The sequence below is a fragment of the Neophocaena asiaeorientalis genome, unplaced genomic scaffold (assembly GCF_003031525.2).
Source record: "Neophocaena asiaeorientalis asiaeorientalis breed wild unplaced genomic scaffold, Neophocaena_asiaeorientalis_V1.1 scaffold345, whole genome shotgun sequence".
In the NCBI taxonomy this organism is placed as follows: domain Eukaryota; kingdom Metazoa; phylum Chordata; class Mammalia; order Artiodactyla; family Phocoenidae; genus Neophocaena; species Neophocaena asiaeorientalis.
This window is the reverse complement of record NW_020175181.1, coordinates 1,555,610-1,571,800: the sequence shown is the minus strand read 5'-3', so window position 1 is coordinate 1,571,800 and position 16,191 is coordinate 1,555,610. Positions and strand designations below refer to the sequence as shown.

Below are 16,191 nucleotides of genomic sequence, written 5' to 3'. Positions count from 1 at the left end.
GAATTCAGTGCCTCCATTCTCTGATGAGCTGTTCAGAACTGATTTTTCTTTTGTCTGAATTGACATTCCACTTCACCTCAGTTGGTCATAGGAGCTTTACAATAAAAGTGACAGCATACTGCCTTTTGCGGCTGTTATAATGGGAGTGTCATATTCTTATATCCCTCACACTGCTCAACAACTATTGCTGAATAAATGAACAATAATAGCTACATTTGTTGAGTACATGCTATATGTCAGGTAGAGTGCTATGCCTTTTTATACGCATTTCCTCATGTAATTATCTCAGCAAGGTTAAAAGAATATATCATGGTCCCCACGCTCTGTGGAGAGCTAAGGTTCAGATGGACTAAGTAACTTTCCCAAGGTCAAATGTCCAGAAAGAAGAGCAAGGATTCCAACCTAGGGATGTGTGACCCCTCAAGCCCTGCGTTCCTTCTACTTCCCAAAAGAGAGCCTAAATTAAAAATAAATAAATACAACTAAAATCAACTACCGGGGCTATTTACAACCTCAGGTCTGGGTGCGACTTTCAGCAATGTCCCAAGCCTGAAAATAACCTCCAGGCATTTCTTTTCTGACCAAGGGAGGTAGGCCCAGTAAAGCAAGGAAGCAGGAATCCAAACATGAAGTTCACTAAATGCTGCAGAAAAAGCTTACTGCCACTAGAGGGCTTCCTCTCCCTTTAGGCAAAATGTGCGGCCTGGAACTTTCCAGCAGACCCAGCTGCGGTGAGCCGCCTCTGGGCTCCATTCCACCTCCCTCCAGCTCAACCCATTTTACCTAAATCCCTGGGTCAGCGCAGAAGTTGGCCAGCCTGGGGGAATCCTTACGGCAGTGCCCCAAGCTGGAGCAGTGGGGGAAGGAGAAGCCACGCCCCCCTGGTTTTCACAGGCAAAAGCCCATGCTCCTCTGGGTTGGGGATGCTTTGAGGTAGTCCCTAGGCTCATTTGGGGGCTCCCTGCATAAGCTTAGGATGTGAGAGGGGGCAAAGAAGTAAACCTTCCTCCCAGGAGAAGTGGAGATTCTATGGTGGTAATCCAGAAGTGAGGCCCAAATGCCAGCCTGGCCTGCTCCAGGCCCTGAGCCCACCGCAGAGGAGTACTGAGCAAGTGGCCTAAGGCGACCTCACTTCGGTGGGCTCTGCGGGGGCCCGGGGCCCGGGTCGATTTTGCTGAGATGGGGAGGAGGGACCCTCCAGAGTAGTGAAGCATCGTTTTGTTTGAATATATCCTGCAGAGAGAAACATCTCTCAGGGCCATGGTTGTGCGGCTACAGCCAGGGAACTCCCTCCTCTTCACCCCTTCCCAGAAGCCCGGCAGGGGAGGGGCTTCTACAGCAGCCCCTTGGGGTTCCCCAGGGACCCCGGTATGGGGTTGGAGTGAGGACTCAATGCTGCATTTTAACACCGTATCAATAGCAACGCTTTTGGAGTGACAATAAGTGAAAAGAGGCAAATTACTAAACCATATCTAAGCTATTATTACAACTACTGAAATAACAGATAAACGGTGAAGGACTGAGAGGGAATCAGGAAGGTTGTAAAGGCATGGTGATCCTCTCTCTTTTTTAGACTTGTTGATTTTGTTAAATTCTGTGTGTATTCAAAACGTGAAGAAAAAAGGTGACGCTAATGTAAATTGAATTATAAAACACTTACAGAGTCTTCACCACGCCCTGAAAGGAGGTGTCAGAAATAGGACAGGCAGCTAGACCTGAGAGCTCTGGATGGAGAAGCGCTGGCCGAGATTATGAACTCCGGGTTCCAGGCCCCAGAGGGTGCAGATGCGAACTTAGGCGGCCCCGAGTGGCCGTCCACGTTGTACGTGAGAACATTTTCTTACAACTACACCCCCGCCCCCTCCATCCTGCAATTCAGCCGGGCGCCCATTTCGAAGGCGTCGGACTGGGTCTTGGCGGGAACCAGGCGGCCTTAGCCCGGCCTGCAGGGAAGGGGAAGCCCGGCAGCAGCCCGGGAAAGGCGACTGGGGCATTGTTTCAGTCCCTCGGGTGGGGTCCTGCAGGGGGAGGGGAGGCGGTAGCCGTCCCAGGGGACCCGTGCATCAGCGCGTCCAAGCGCCCGGTCTTTGTGAAGTGTCTTGAGTCACCATGGAAATCCAAAGGAACGCGGAGAAGGGCGCCAGGAGGTCGGCGGGTTCTCGGGCTGCGTCCTCCGTCCCCTCTCGGACCCTGGCCCTGCGGCAGGGCCTGTCGGGAGTTGTAGTCCCAAAGCGGCAGCCGCGAGAGGCGCCGAGGATGCCAGGCGCCGCCGGTCCCCGCCTCTCCCTAACCTGCTAGCGAGAGGTGGGGAGCTCTGGGGAGGAGCCGTCGCTTCAGTGATTGGCCGAGGACGCCTCCAGCCTCCACCCAAGACCCCTCCCCTGCTCGCGGCTTCTGACTCCAGCGCCCGGCGCGCCAAGGCGGCGATCGAGCGAGCGAGCGAGCGTGCAGCCGCCGCCGCCCCGAGCACCCGCAGCTCCGGCGCCGCGGCGAGACCGGAGGAGAACCCACCGACCGACGGACCCTCGCAGCCGCGGCATCCCGGAGGAGTGGGTGATGGCGGGGTGGGCGGTGGGCTTATTCTCCCCGGGCTGGGACATCCATCTCACACAGTCCCTGTTTCTCTGGGAGGCGCACAATAGGGCCGGGGTCCGGGTGCACCTAGGGGCCCGGCTGCGGGGGACGCGGCGGGAAGTGTGGTTTGGGAATGGCGGCAGCCTCCCCGGGCTAAACTGGGGCCCGAATCGGTTCCTCTTTGTAAGCCCACAGAGCTCCCAGAGCGCCGAGCGGTGCCTTGCTCATAGTAGGCGTTTAATAGGTGCTCGTGGGATTGCAAAGAACTGGGGTGAGGAGGCAGCTTGGTTGAAGGGGGTTCACTCCTAGCACACAGTAGACGCCCAGCCTCACTCGTCGAGGCGCAGTGAATAGCTGGAAGGCTGGGTGGGGGCTTGCTGGCCGTGGGCCCGTCCGGCCCCAGTCTTAGATCGGCGCCGTCCTCTGCCCCCACCCCCATCCGCAGACACCCTCTGTCCCTCTCCCCTCCGAGTTGGGGTTTGCCCAGCCTGAACCGGACCCGGCGGCCAGTCCACCCGTCCGGCTAACGGAGCGGACGCCTGAGGACGATTCGCCAGCCGCCTCCGAGGCACCTGTCTGAACGACAAAGGCCGCTTTTTTGCGGCCCGGCCCTCTCGGCGGGCGCCAAGCTGGGTCCCTTCGCTTGAGCCCAGCGCGGGAGCCCTTCTGGCTGCATCGATCTTGGCGAGCGAGAGACGTCGACGCCCCAGGCCCGGGGAGGAGGCAGGAGTGTCCGAGCGGGAGAGAAGCTGGGATGGAGAGAGGCGGAGGAGAGGCCTGCGTTTGAGCATAGATGGGGGAAATGCGAGATAGGGAAGCTGGGTGGGGACAGGTGACTGGATCTGGGAAGAGGGGTAAACTGGAGACTAGGGTTTGAGGAGGAAAGAGAAGGGTCTGAGGAGGGAGGGACGGAGCTTGGAGCAGGTGGCGCGAGGCGAGGCTGGGGCTGACGAAGAATGTGGAGGGGAGGAGGGATGCTGGAGGGTGGAGACTGCCTGGGTTTGAGGCGGGTAGACACTGGGGAGGAGGAGACCAGCGCGGTGAGGAGGAGGGGTCTCCCTGGGGAGGGAGGTCTCCGGGGAAGGGAGGGGCAGGCAGCTGGGGTCGCGGGGCCTGAAGACCCTCAGCTCTGGCGATGGGCCTGGCTGTCCTGTGGCTGGCTGGGCGTGGCTCTTGCACCGGGCGACGGACCCAGGATGGCGGATCCGGGACCGAACTGGCTGTCCCCGCGAGGAGCTTTGTCTCCCGGCTTGACAGCAGCCCGTAGGGACTCGTTTAGGGTTTTGTGATAATCCGCGGCGCCGCAGGCACACCCTTTTCTTCGCAGAGCTGAAAGGCTTGGTCCAGTGGCAGATGCTGCCAGGGAGGCGGAATGAGGGACGCCTCCCGCCCGGGAGACCCGGAGAACAATAGCCGACACTGGTATCCGCCCGACAGCGAACTAGGGCCCCCCCGACCCCAGAAATGAAGTGCGCAGTTTTCTGGTGCAGAAAATGCTCCCGGAGAAATCACAGGGCACGTGCTCGTCTCTTGGGGTTTGTGTTGGGGAACCGAGCCCCGCCGTTAATTCCCTGGTGTGAGTCGCGCGTCCCCCTAGACTGTGGCACCGGCAGACAGACGCCGCCCCAGGGTTTGGTACCTTCTGGCTGCGGCACCGCCCCCTGCCCCTTGCTGTTGACCAACCACCAAGACGATCTGTGGCGACCTGTGGAGGTTGCCTCGGTACTGAGCAAGGCTCCCTGAGTAGCCGGCTTTGTCTGGCGAGGCGGCCCACCTCGAAGGTCTACTGTGTGTTCCTAGAGGGAGTAGTTAGGGCCGGTGCGGACTGTGGTAAAATGGGGAGAAGCTGTCGTGGAGATTACCCGCCACGGGTGCCACTCCTGGCCTTAGAGCCGGCAGCCAGGGGACCAGTGCTTCCCTTTGCCAGTGACCACACCCAAGCCAGCTTATCCATCCTGCAGTTTTCACTGGTATTGTCTGATGACCTAAGACAGGGATGGCTCTGTGATAAGAGGCATCTCCTTGCCCATGGGAAAGCAGATGGACAGAAATGCAAACACAAAAAGGGGTTCAACAGAGCTTTCCATGCACTCACAGTCTTGCTTGCTGTCTAAGCATCTTTCACACCGCGCGCAGCGTCTTGACATGTGAAATGACAGCCAGAAAGTAGCATTCTGTTTGATAGGTTTTCTTTGATGATTGTTTAGCTGATATTAAAGGTGACTCTTTAGCATAGATTTATACTTTTAAATGGTCATTCATTTAAAAAAAAGAAAACAACAACAAAAAAAAAAGCAAGGCAGAAGCATTTTTGTTCCAGGAGTGGAGGAAGCTTGGCTAAATGACAGTCAGAGCATCATAGGACAAATCGGTGTGACATATTTGGCATGAAGTTGACCGATGAGCCTTTCAGCTCTCTTAGCCTAGCCTTGAAACCTCTAGGTTTTACTCAGGTTGATGCAGAAGGTGAGGGACTGTGATGTGACTGTTGGCTCTTGCCCAAAACGTATGGTTGCTGCCAACGTGAGGTCCTCCTATCTGGGCTGTACCCAGTGTCCTGCTGCTTTTAAAGGATGGTACTTTGAGGAGGTGCCTCTCAGAATTTACAAAGGACTAGCTGGAATGTTGTTCACTGGATGTGTTTAATTAAATTAATAGACCTATCTATCTCCAGAGTGAGTGAAAACCAGGAATCTCAGTATTAGAACACCCAAAATCTGATGCTGAAAGTTTTTTCTTATGAAAAAGCTCAAATGGGAAGTGTGTTTTCATGTCATTTCCCAAAGGAAAAGTTTCAGGAGGGAATGTTTTGTTGGTTTATTCTTCTTGAAGGAACTTATGGATTTGTTTAAGGGTGTAATCCTGTGAAAGCACTGTGTGAATATCCAACCCAATTTTTTCCCCATGGGGAGTCAGTTCATAGATGAGGGATGCCAGTATGACCAGCCCATTTCTATGGGGAAGATAGAGAGAAATCAGCACGCCCCCCTCCCACCTCCTGTGAAAATGCCTGGGAGACGGAGGGGAGAGACAAGTGGCTCCAGAGAAGGACTTTATGTACCCAGAATTCCAGGGTGCCCTTGGGGAGTTCAGCTAGGTATAGAAAAGATTTTCATGGGACATGAACAACCGGCTGTTTTCAGCATAGCCTCTCCAAGATGTAGATGTAAGCCAGAGTAGTTTCAGTATTCTCAATGCACTGCACGTTTCCACCTCTGGAAGCAGTTACTCAGCAAGGCAAGTCTGCACAACTGGCCAAAATTTGGTTTGAGGACTTGGTTTGGCTTCATCTGTGGTACCTCCACCTCTCCTTGTCCTGCCATGGATATCTAAGAATTCTCCCTCCTTAATAATAATAGCTCCTCTGACACAGAATTCAGCTCCAGGGAACTGTAGGCCAAAGGCCATCACAACTGTGGATAAATCTCTGGGGTAAATTAGGATTTAGATAAATATTGAGAGCCAGAGAAGTTGGTATTATTAGAAAAGAGTATGTAAGATATCCTTCTGGTGTCAAAACTAAACAAATTCTGATAGAATCTGACCCTGTTCATATATTTTTGTTTTCTGAGCTATAAGAAAATTTTTTCAGAAAAGTCTTCTAAGACTTAGTTGACAGGAGCTTATAGAAGAATAATAATATAGGAAATCTTTGTCAGTGTGAGAACCTGTAGGGAGAAGTTGGTATAAAATAAAGTCAAATGAGAATAACAAGAAGGTGTTTGATTTTCTTGCACTGCTAGTGAATAAATAAGACATAATTTCAAAATCACTTTGTCTTAAATTTTTTATATGAAGATGAAAGGTTCAAATTCTGTGGTATGAATCTTTAATGAACTTTGATATATATGTATAAAAGCAGACACATTATATACTTTAACAAAAAAATTTGTGAAAGAATATCGTATATGATTTGTTCTGTTTCAGTCTTCGAAATTCCTTCCATTTAAAATAAATGGACTTAACCATAGCATCCCTGACCGTCTCATACCCTCCCATCAATCACAGCCCAGTTTTGTGCTCGTTCCCTTGTCTCCTCCCACCTCGACTCCCTCCTCACAATCCAGACTCAGAGACAATGTACACAGGAGGGAGAGCCTTGGTCTGAGCCAGGAAGCCTGGGGTCAAATCCGAGCCCTGCCACTTTCTGTCCGTCTCTCCTTAGATGAGTTATTTTTCTCTCAGGGACTCAGTTTCTTCTTCTGTACAATGAGGTTTGTATGAGTTAATATATGTATAGCACTGAGACCAGAGTCTGGCACCTAGTAAGTGCTCAATACATGTTAGCTATCACCATCAGCACCATCGTCATACCCTTACCCCAGAATGTGTGCCCATAAAAACATTTTGATTCCCCATTTAATCTTTCATCCGGGGCAAGCTGGTGTGGATATCACCAGGGTCTGGGGCAAGCTGCTGTAGGGTATCGATAGTGGGAACAGAAAGAACGATTAGGACACCTTTCTGAAGCTCCCACCCTTATAAATAGTAGGAATAGCTCTGTGCTGAGTCTGAGCCTCTTTAAACACAGCTGTTTTGAGCAGCTGAGAACTTGCAGAGTTAAGAATGTTCCAGAAGTGCTCTGACCCCAGCTTTGCCAAATTGTCCCTGTGTATAGATTTGGCCTGGCAACTCACCCTGCTCCTACACCATCTAAAGAACAACCAGGCATCCATAACTGGTGAGATGCTGTTGTTCCGGGGGTGTTCTGTTCTTGGTGTGGGAAAGAGCGATCATGTTTGGTTGGTGGCAAGTTGTTGGGAATAAAAATTGTTGACTTTATTTCTTAGCTCAAGTTTTCCAGCTAAGAAATAAATTTGGCAGCACAGAATTACTTATTTAACAAACATTTTCAAAACACTTAACTCTGTGTTAGGGGTTGTTCTAGTTCCTGTGAGTTAAGTACGGTACTGTCATTATTCCCACTTTACAGATGAAGCAACGGAGGTACAGAAACCAGCCAGCTAGAGAAATGGTAGAGCCAAGCTTCGAACCCAAAAGGCCTGCTCAGAGTCTGTATAAGTCGAGGTTCTCCAGAGAAACAGAACCAATAAGGATTGGCTTATGTGGTTGTGGGGGCTGGCGAGTCTGATGTGTGTAGGGCAGGCCAGCGGGCTGGAAGCTTTCATGTGGGAGCTGAGGTTGCGTGGGCCCCATAATGGTTAGTCTTACGGCAGAATTTCTTCTTCCTCTGGGAAACCTTAGTTTTTCTCTTAAGGTCTTTCAACTGATTGTATGAGACCCACCCACATTATTGGGGAAAATCTTAGTCAACTGACTGTGGATGTTAACCACATCTATAAAATACCTTCCCAGCAACACATATAGATGTGTGTTTGATTGAATAACTGGCTACTAAAACCTAGCCAATTTGACACAAAAAACTATCACAGGGTCCGTGCTTTTTTTTTTTTAATTATTTATTTATTTATTTATTTTTGGCTGTGTTGGGTCTTCATTTCTGTGCGAGGGCTTTCTCTAGTTGTGGCAAGTGGGGGCCACTCTTCATCATGGTGCGCAGGCCTCTCACTGTCGCGGCCTCTCTTGCTGCGGAGCACAGGCTCCAGACGCGCAGGCTCAGTAGTTGTGGCTCATGGGCCCAGTTGCTGCGCGGCATGTGGGATCTTCCTGGACTAGGGCTCGAACCCGTGTCCGCTGCATTGGCAGGCAGACTCTCAACCACTGCGCCACCAGGGAAGCCCCAGGTCCGTGCTTTTAAACACTACCCCAGGATCAGAAGCTTACTTGTTGGGTATAAGATTTACAATAAACTAAAGAATTTAGCAATGGGCTATTTATCCCACTACAAAATGGTGCGCCTTACCTTGTTGAAAATAGAATTTGGACCTCTTTTTTCATCCATGTAGCTTCTAGCACAAAATAATGCTCAGAGCAAGCATTCAATAGATAATATTGAAAGAATGACCAACCGAAAGATTGAGATGATACTTTGCAGGATTTTCCAGCCATTGAGACCTCTAACTCCCCACTTAAATTTAAAATCATTTGGCCCAAGTGAGGTTGAGGTTTTATGAATGACTAGACTCTCTTGAATCAAAACAAGAGAGGTACTTCCCTGGTGGCCCAGTGGATAAGACTCCACGCCTCCACGGCAGGGGGCACATGTTCAATCCCTGGTCAGGAACTAAGATCTTGTGTGCCGTTCAGTGCAGCCAAAAAAAAAAATAAGACAGGAGAATATCTGCATTCTGAATTGACCTCCCCACCTGCCAACATCTACCCATTTTCATTGGCTTTAGCAAAGATCTTTGGATCTGTCACTGCCTCAACTCCTTGTGAATGTGTCCTGTATACAGTAGCAGTGCCCAGGACTCAGTCACACCATATTTGTGTCCCTTTGTTGTCCACTGACAAGCATTCCCTTTGTTGATTTCAAATCCGCCATGGGCTCCCTCTAATTTCTCAGGCCTTCGGTCTTTATTCTCCCTGCTTTTGTCTGGTCCTGTCCTTCCCTTTGTCCTTCCCCAGAGCATGACCATTATTTATGGAGAAGTCGCCTCCTTTCCCATTTTTAGTGCTTCAACCAGATTTTCGTCTTTGTAGATCAATATATTCATTCTGTTATAAAATTCAAGTGTAGGGCTTCCCTGATGGCGCAATGGTTGAGAGTCCGCCTGCCGATGCAGGGGACACAGGTTCGTGCCCCGGTCCGGGAAGATCCCACATGCCAAGGAGCGGCTGGGCCCGTGAGCCATGGCCGCTGAGCCTGCGCGTCCGGAGCCTATGCTCCGCAAGGGGAGAGGCCACAACAGTGAGAGGCCCGCATAGTGAAAAAAAAAAAAAAAAATTCAAATGTAGCCCCCAATTTTTTCATCTAATGCCTTTTTGCTCCTGTTTCCAACAGACATGAAACTCAATTTTAAGAAAGTTACTCGGAATGTTTTAAGTTTGGCATATTGCCAAATATTTGGGCCACACATACATAAAACAGTAACATTGGGGACTGAGAGTGTATTTTAAAAATATTTTTATTTTTTAAACTTTTTAGTAAAGTATAACAGATATACGGAAAAGTATACAAATCGTAAGTGTATAGCTTACTGAATTTTCACAAACTAAACATGGCCATGTAAATCAGCACCTGATGAAGAAACAGATTATAAGTGCGTATCCCAAAACCCCCCTTAAGCCCCCTCCCAGTCACTACTCTTCCTCCAAGTTCTCTAAGCCCTATCAACATGGATCAGCTTTGCCTATTTTTGAACTTTTTATAGATGGAATCATATAGTGGGTACTCTTTCAAAAAGGGGCTTCTTTTGCTCAATGTTACGTTTGTTGCATTTTATATGCTCATTTTCATTGCTATATAGCATTCCATTGTGTAAATGTACCACAATTTATTTATCCATTATGTTGTTAATGGGTATTTGGCTAGTTTCTAGTTTGGTGCTATCATGAATAGTGCTGTTGTGACCATTCTAGTACCTGACTCTTGTGAACAAATGTGTGTTTCTCTTGGGTATATAGTTAGGAGTAGAATTCAGGTCAAGGATATGCATATGTTGTGTTTTAGTAGACCACACCAAATAGTAAGATGAATGGTGAAATTTGTTTGAAAAAAGTCAATCCCAAGGCATGCAATGCTGTGATTAAACTGTTTTTAGAAGCCCTAAATGCTGGCATAATTTAGCGGCTTGATCAGAGGTTGGTTTTCAACTCTTATTCTTCAGCAAAAAAAATAGAACTTTAGCTGTGTCTGACTCTACAGTAGCTGAGGTGAACATTTCTAAACTAAAGACCAAGGATGTGCTTCAGCCTTGGTCTTGCTACAGCAATTTCCTTACTCCTGTTTCTTAAGGAAAAGCTGAGAATCAGATTATAATTGCAACATGGGTCCAGAGATCATTCCAGAGATGTCCTGTCAGCCTTGAACAAGATTAACAAGTGAGATTTTTTCGGTTAACTATTTTGGATTTCTTGTATTGAGTCAGATAGCAGTTGTGAATCTGTGGCTTAAAAAACGCCTCAAAAGTGTCAGCTTGTAGGGTTTCCCTGGTGGCGCAGTGGTTGAGAGTCTGCCTGCTGATGCAGGGGACACAGGTTCGTGCCCCGGTCCGGGAAGATCCCACATGCCGCGGAGCGGCTGGGCCCATGAGCCATGGCCACTGAGCCTGCGCGTCCAGAGCCTGTGCTCCACAACAGGAGAGTCCACAGCAGTGAGCGGCCCGCGTACCCCCCACCCAAAAAAAAAAAAAAGTGTCAGCTTGTAATTGCAAAGTTCATATTTCTTATTTGGGGAATTAGAAGTATAGCATCTCATTTTTTGTGGGTTTTTCTAAAAAGACTTAAAACGCACATGTTATGGAGGGTGTTAATCTTATTTATTTTCTTTTTTTTCTCTTTTTGTAATTGAAGTATATTTGATTTACAATGTTGTGTTAGTTTCAGGTGTACAGCAAACTGATTCATATATATATATGTATACACACACACACACATACATATTCTTTTTTCAAATTCTTTCCCTGGGACTTCTCTGGTGGTCCAGTGCTTGAGACTCTGCGCTTCCACTGCAGGGGGTGTGGGTTCCATACCTGGTCAGGGAACTAAGATTCCACGTGCCATGTGGTACGATGCCCGCCCCCCCCCCAAAAAAAACAACCAGATTCTTTCCCCTTATAGGTTATTATAAAATATTGAGTATAGTTCCCATTACAACGTGATTATAACGGAAAAACCCCTGCAACTACTGAAAAACAATAAAGATGAGGCACAAAGATATGAGCAGTAACCTCTAACCAGATTGTGGATATAGGCAAACCCATCTCCTCTCCATAGCTCGTCTTCACTGTTGGCCCAGGAGAGATGGCAGTGATAAATTTGGCCAGTATAGATCAAGAGCAGCGATTTAGGTACAATTATAGGATGATGGTAATGAAACCTTTGCCACCAAAGGAGCATAACAAGGCAGTCATGAATTCCTAACTTGGCTGGTTTTTGCTCATGAGACCCATTCACAGCCCAAGTTGTTCCTGATAAAGAATATTTTCCTGTCATGTGGCCTTTCATGTTTGGTATTGGTCCTCATATAACCAAGTGAGTGAGATCAGATTTATCACTGCTTTAAAACCTACATTTACTGCTTGAACTCTGAGTCCCTTAAGCACTTAGCTATTTCATATCTCTTTTAATATAGGATTTAATTTTGTACTTTAAAATGTATATTCCAATATTTAATCAATTATAAAGCCACTTTAGACCATTTTGCTAATACAGCTAGTGTAATGTTTGCGTTTCATCAAATCCTTGTCCATATACTCAATGTAATTTTTACAGAGTTGTAACCACAACATGGATCCTATTTTGTATTTTGTTCTGTCATCTGACATTAGAAAAAAACTTTTCTGTGTCTCTACCTAATTTAGAAATGTAAACTTTTAATTGCCTATCATTTCATTGGAATGTACTATATTTAAACATTTACTTACTGATGAACAAACATTTAGATTATGTTCGATTTTTATTCCTTATTTAATTTAATTTATTTATTTATTTATTTTTGCGGTACGCAGGCCTCTCACTGTTGTGGCCTCTCCCGTTGCGGAGCACAGGCTCCAGACGCGCAGGCTCAGCGGCCATGGCTCAGCGGCCATGGCTCACGGGCCATGGCTCACGGGCCCAGCGCTCTGCGGCATGTGGGAATCTTCCCGGACCGGGGCACGAACCCGTGTCCCCTGCATCGGCAGGCGGACTCTCAACCACTGCGCCACCAGGGAAGCCCTATTTTTATTTTTTAATAAATTTATTTATTTATGGCTGCGTTGGGTCTTTGCTGCTGTGCGCGGGCTTTCTCTAGTTGCCGAGAGCAGGGGCTACTCTTTGCTGTGGTGCGCGAGCTTCTCAAGGCAGTGGCTTCTCTTGTTGCGGAGCACGGGCTCTAGGCACGTGGGCTTCAGTAGTTGGGGCACGTGGGCTCTAGAGCACAGGCTCAGCAGTTGTGGTGCACAGGCTTAGTTGCTCCACGGCATGTGAGATCTTCCCGGGGCAGGGCTCGAACCTGTGTCCCCTGCATTGGCAGGCAGATTCCCAACCACTGCGCCACCAGGGAAGTCCCCGATTTTTAAAATTTTAGATAGTGTTTACATCTTTGTGAAAATCACATACATGATTTTATTACCCAGCTGATAATATGTTTTTGAAAATTGAGATTCCCTTAAAAAAAGCTTTTGGTGTGGGGGATGCAGTTTTACTCATAATACCTGATAGTTCTCACATAAGGAGCAATGCATAAATGTGTGTTAATTCCTTGAAATGCATAATACGTGTCACAAAGTTCCCTGATCAGAGAATGCCTTCTAATCAGTCTTAGCTGGCAAGTTGTTTATCAAAGAACTTGTGTAAATGTAGGAATAAAATTGTCTGAGATAATCAATCATTTTACAAACAGGGCATGTAATAATAATTTGGAGCACAAAGGACTCCAAGCTAAGCCAATTTTACCAATAAATTCTATAAAATTGTGTTGTCTCAATAGCAGATAGCACCAAAAGTTGGCCATAGTGAAAAAAATGAAAGTTGCAAAGAGATGAAACAGTTATGAGAAGCATCTAATACATAGTTAAATTCTAAATATCTGCCAGTAGAATGCCAATAGCCAGGACCAGAAATGACTGTTGGAGCAGCCTAGCAAGTGAGAGAGGTTTGCTCACCATCCAGTAACTGGACTTAAGTTGCACTGAGCTGTTATTTGAGCTGGGCTCAAACCTCCTCTCACATATTTCCTGAGTGCCTGCAAGGAACAGTGTAATTTCCAGGAAGGACCTTGCACGTGGGAGAGAGATGGGGTTTGAATCCTGACTCTGCTACTTTCTAGACGTGAGAGATCTTGGACAAAGTCACCTAATCTTCCCAAGCCTCGGTTTCCTTGTGATTTAAAGGGTTGTTAATATCTTTCTCATAGGTTTATAAGGAGGACTCAAGGGAAAACATGCAGGGAGCCTGGTGGGTACGTCGTAAGCACTCAGTAAGTGGAGCTAATGGTATTCTCTAGGTGCTAAAGTTAGGTGCTTTGAGCTACATGAAGGTATAGAACAGTCTTGTCAAAGTACAGGATTGTCAAATGAACAGTCTGGACAATACGATAGCTGGTGCAGAGGGAATACAGAGCACCTGAGAAGTTCAGTCACAATGGTTCAGGTCCCTCCTCTGTACAGTGAGGAGATGGAGACTAGATTCTATCGGCAGCTCTGATCTGTGACAGCCGTGCTATGTTGCTGCTGAGACTGTCACAATTCCTTCCCAGCTCAAACCGGCAGACTTGCAGTTTGGTACCATCTATCAAAACGAAAACTGCACACACCCTTTAACTGAGCAGTACCACTTCTGGGAATCTATCCTAAAGAGGTACAAGTGTATGTGCATGATGAAAAATAGGAAGGGATATTATTGCAGCATGATTTGTACGAGCAAAAAAATTAGACCCAACCTAAATTCTCAGCATTGGTGAGCTAGTTAAATACATTATGATCCATCCTTACAAAGAAATATTATGTAGCCATTTGAAAAAAATAAGGCAGATAATTTCTGATCTGATAAAGAACAACATCCAGTATATATCAGTGACTAGAAAGGAAAGCAGGCAGACCAATATTTAATGCATGTTTGCCATTTATGTGGTATAAAATATATACATATATGCTTAAATATGCACAGACTGCCCTTGGAAAGAAACACAAGAAAATCCATGATGGTGCTTGTCTCTGGAGGAGGGGACTGGGGGGAACATTTCACTATTTCTATAGTTTTAAATGTTTGTCATGTGTATATTTTACCCGTATAAACAATAACAATAACTTGGCAGCCCTGGTTGGTTCTGGTTGGTCACCTCTCAGAGACTCGAGAAAACTGGAGAAGGGTAGAATTCTGGGCCTCATGCTCAGGGCTTATGTTCTCATATGGACTCCCAGATGGAGGACCCCTAAATAAGCCTGCAGAGTAGGGCTTTCAAGCCTACCGAAGAGACAGCATGTGTAGCCCGTTCAAAGAAGAAAGGCTTTGTGGCCAGGAAGTGAGGATGACGTACTACTGCTGATTCGCAAGTAGCATTTCTGATATTTCCCCTCGTGTTTATTTTTATTCAGGGAAATTTGATTTAAATCTTAGGATGCAGAAGATGAGAAGCACTAATGAGGCATCATGAACCTCCCACAGCGCCGCGTGCATGTGCTCATTCCTTCATCCCTTCCTTCATAGAATAGGTGCTCACTGAACACCTACAGCGGGCCAGGGGTCAACATAGGATATTGGGGCTAAAAAGACCTTAGACAACATTTAATCATTTCACAGAGGAGGAAACTCCGCGGCAATTTAACTTCCGGTGAGCTGTACCAGTGCAGACAGTTTCTGGTAATTGCCCTTTCTGGTCTCCAATGACAGGTTAAGAGACCTCTGGATCCTCCTGGAGAATCAGTTCCCTCATGTAGAGTAGAGTGTTGGTTCCATTCTGGTTACTTTTGGGGCATGTTTTCTCTGTAAAGGCTGTGAAGACAAACTCCTGGGTTCATACCTTTGTGTGATCTCTTCCTGTGACTTGCTTTTAACCAATAGAAGACAACAAAGATGATGGGGATGTCATTCCCATGACTGTTACGTGATGTAAGACCCCGTCGTCTTGCTAGCAAACTTGCTCTAGACGCGCAGTTTGATGAGCAAGTGTCTGTGCTGGGAAAGCCCACTTGGCAGGAGATTGGGTGGCCTCTAGGAGCTGGGTGGCCTCCAGCTAGAAGCCTGTGACCATAAGGAAATGAATTCTGTCAACAACCTGAGCGAGATTGGAAGTGGGTTCTTCCCAGTCAGACCTCCAGATGAGAACACAGCCTGTCCAACACCTTGATTGCAGCCTGTGAGGCTCTAAAGCAGAGAACTTAGGCCTCCTGGCCCACAGAAAGGCAGGTAATGAATATGCGTTGTTTTAAGCCACTAAGTTTGTGGTGATTTGTTAAACAGCATAGAAAACTAATTCACACCTCTCCTGCATCACTGTTTCTAGTCCATGTTTTCTTCACCCGTTTTACCCCGTGAACCCACTGCTTCATTTGTTTATCATTTTCTTTCTGAGTCTTTGCTCGCCCTCCCCCCGCCCCCCGACTCCTGACTTCTGGGGGATAGAGGTGGAGAGCAGCTGTGCTCTGACCCTGACAGGGCTGATGGAAGTCATCAGGCTAGTGGGCACTTCTGGCCCCTGTGGTGGAGGTCCAGCAGAGTGGGGGAGGGTGTTTTGCCCAAGTTGGTGGGGAGGGGGGACTGGGATAGAGCTCTGCCTAGGAATGTACTAGAAAGCAGTCGTGGAGGTGGTCAACACTCCATTTTGTGGCCCTTTTCAATGTATGTAACCTATTCCAGAAGTTGTTTCAGCCTGTCCTCCATTGTTTTTGTTGTGTTTTGTTTTGGTGGTGGAGAGCGTGCTTGTTGAGGGCATTCTCCCATTTTAGTCCCTTTTTTGGACCATACCCTGGAACATCTGGCACATCCACTCCAACCTGTTTCTCGACTTATGAGTCAGGCTGAAGTGTCTATTCTTTCCTATTACTGCTTCTTTTTTTTTTTTTTTTTTTTTTTGGGGTACCCAGGCCCCCCACTGTTGTGGCCCCTCCCCCC

The 16,191-nt window shown here is 47.5% G+C and overlaps 1 protein-coding gene across 1 annotated transcript in view; it reads left to right on the top strand.

Annotated features, from left to right (window-relative positions):
• Nucleotides 1-2,427: 2,427 nt before the first annotated feature.
• The window catches only part of DPYSL5 (dihydropyrimidinase like 5), an 89,222-nt gene continuing 75,458 nt past the window's right edge, over nucleotides 2,428-16,191 (top strand). Inside the window, exon 1 of the mRNA XM_024764454.1 lies at nucleotides 2,428-2,549. The gene's annotated coding sequence lies outside the window, so the exon portion shown is untranslated. The remainder of the gene's footprint in view (nucleotides 2,550-16,191) is intronic.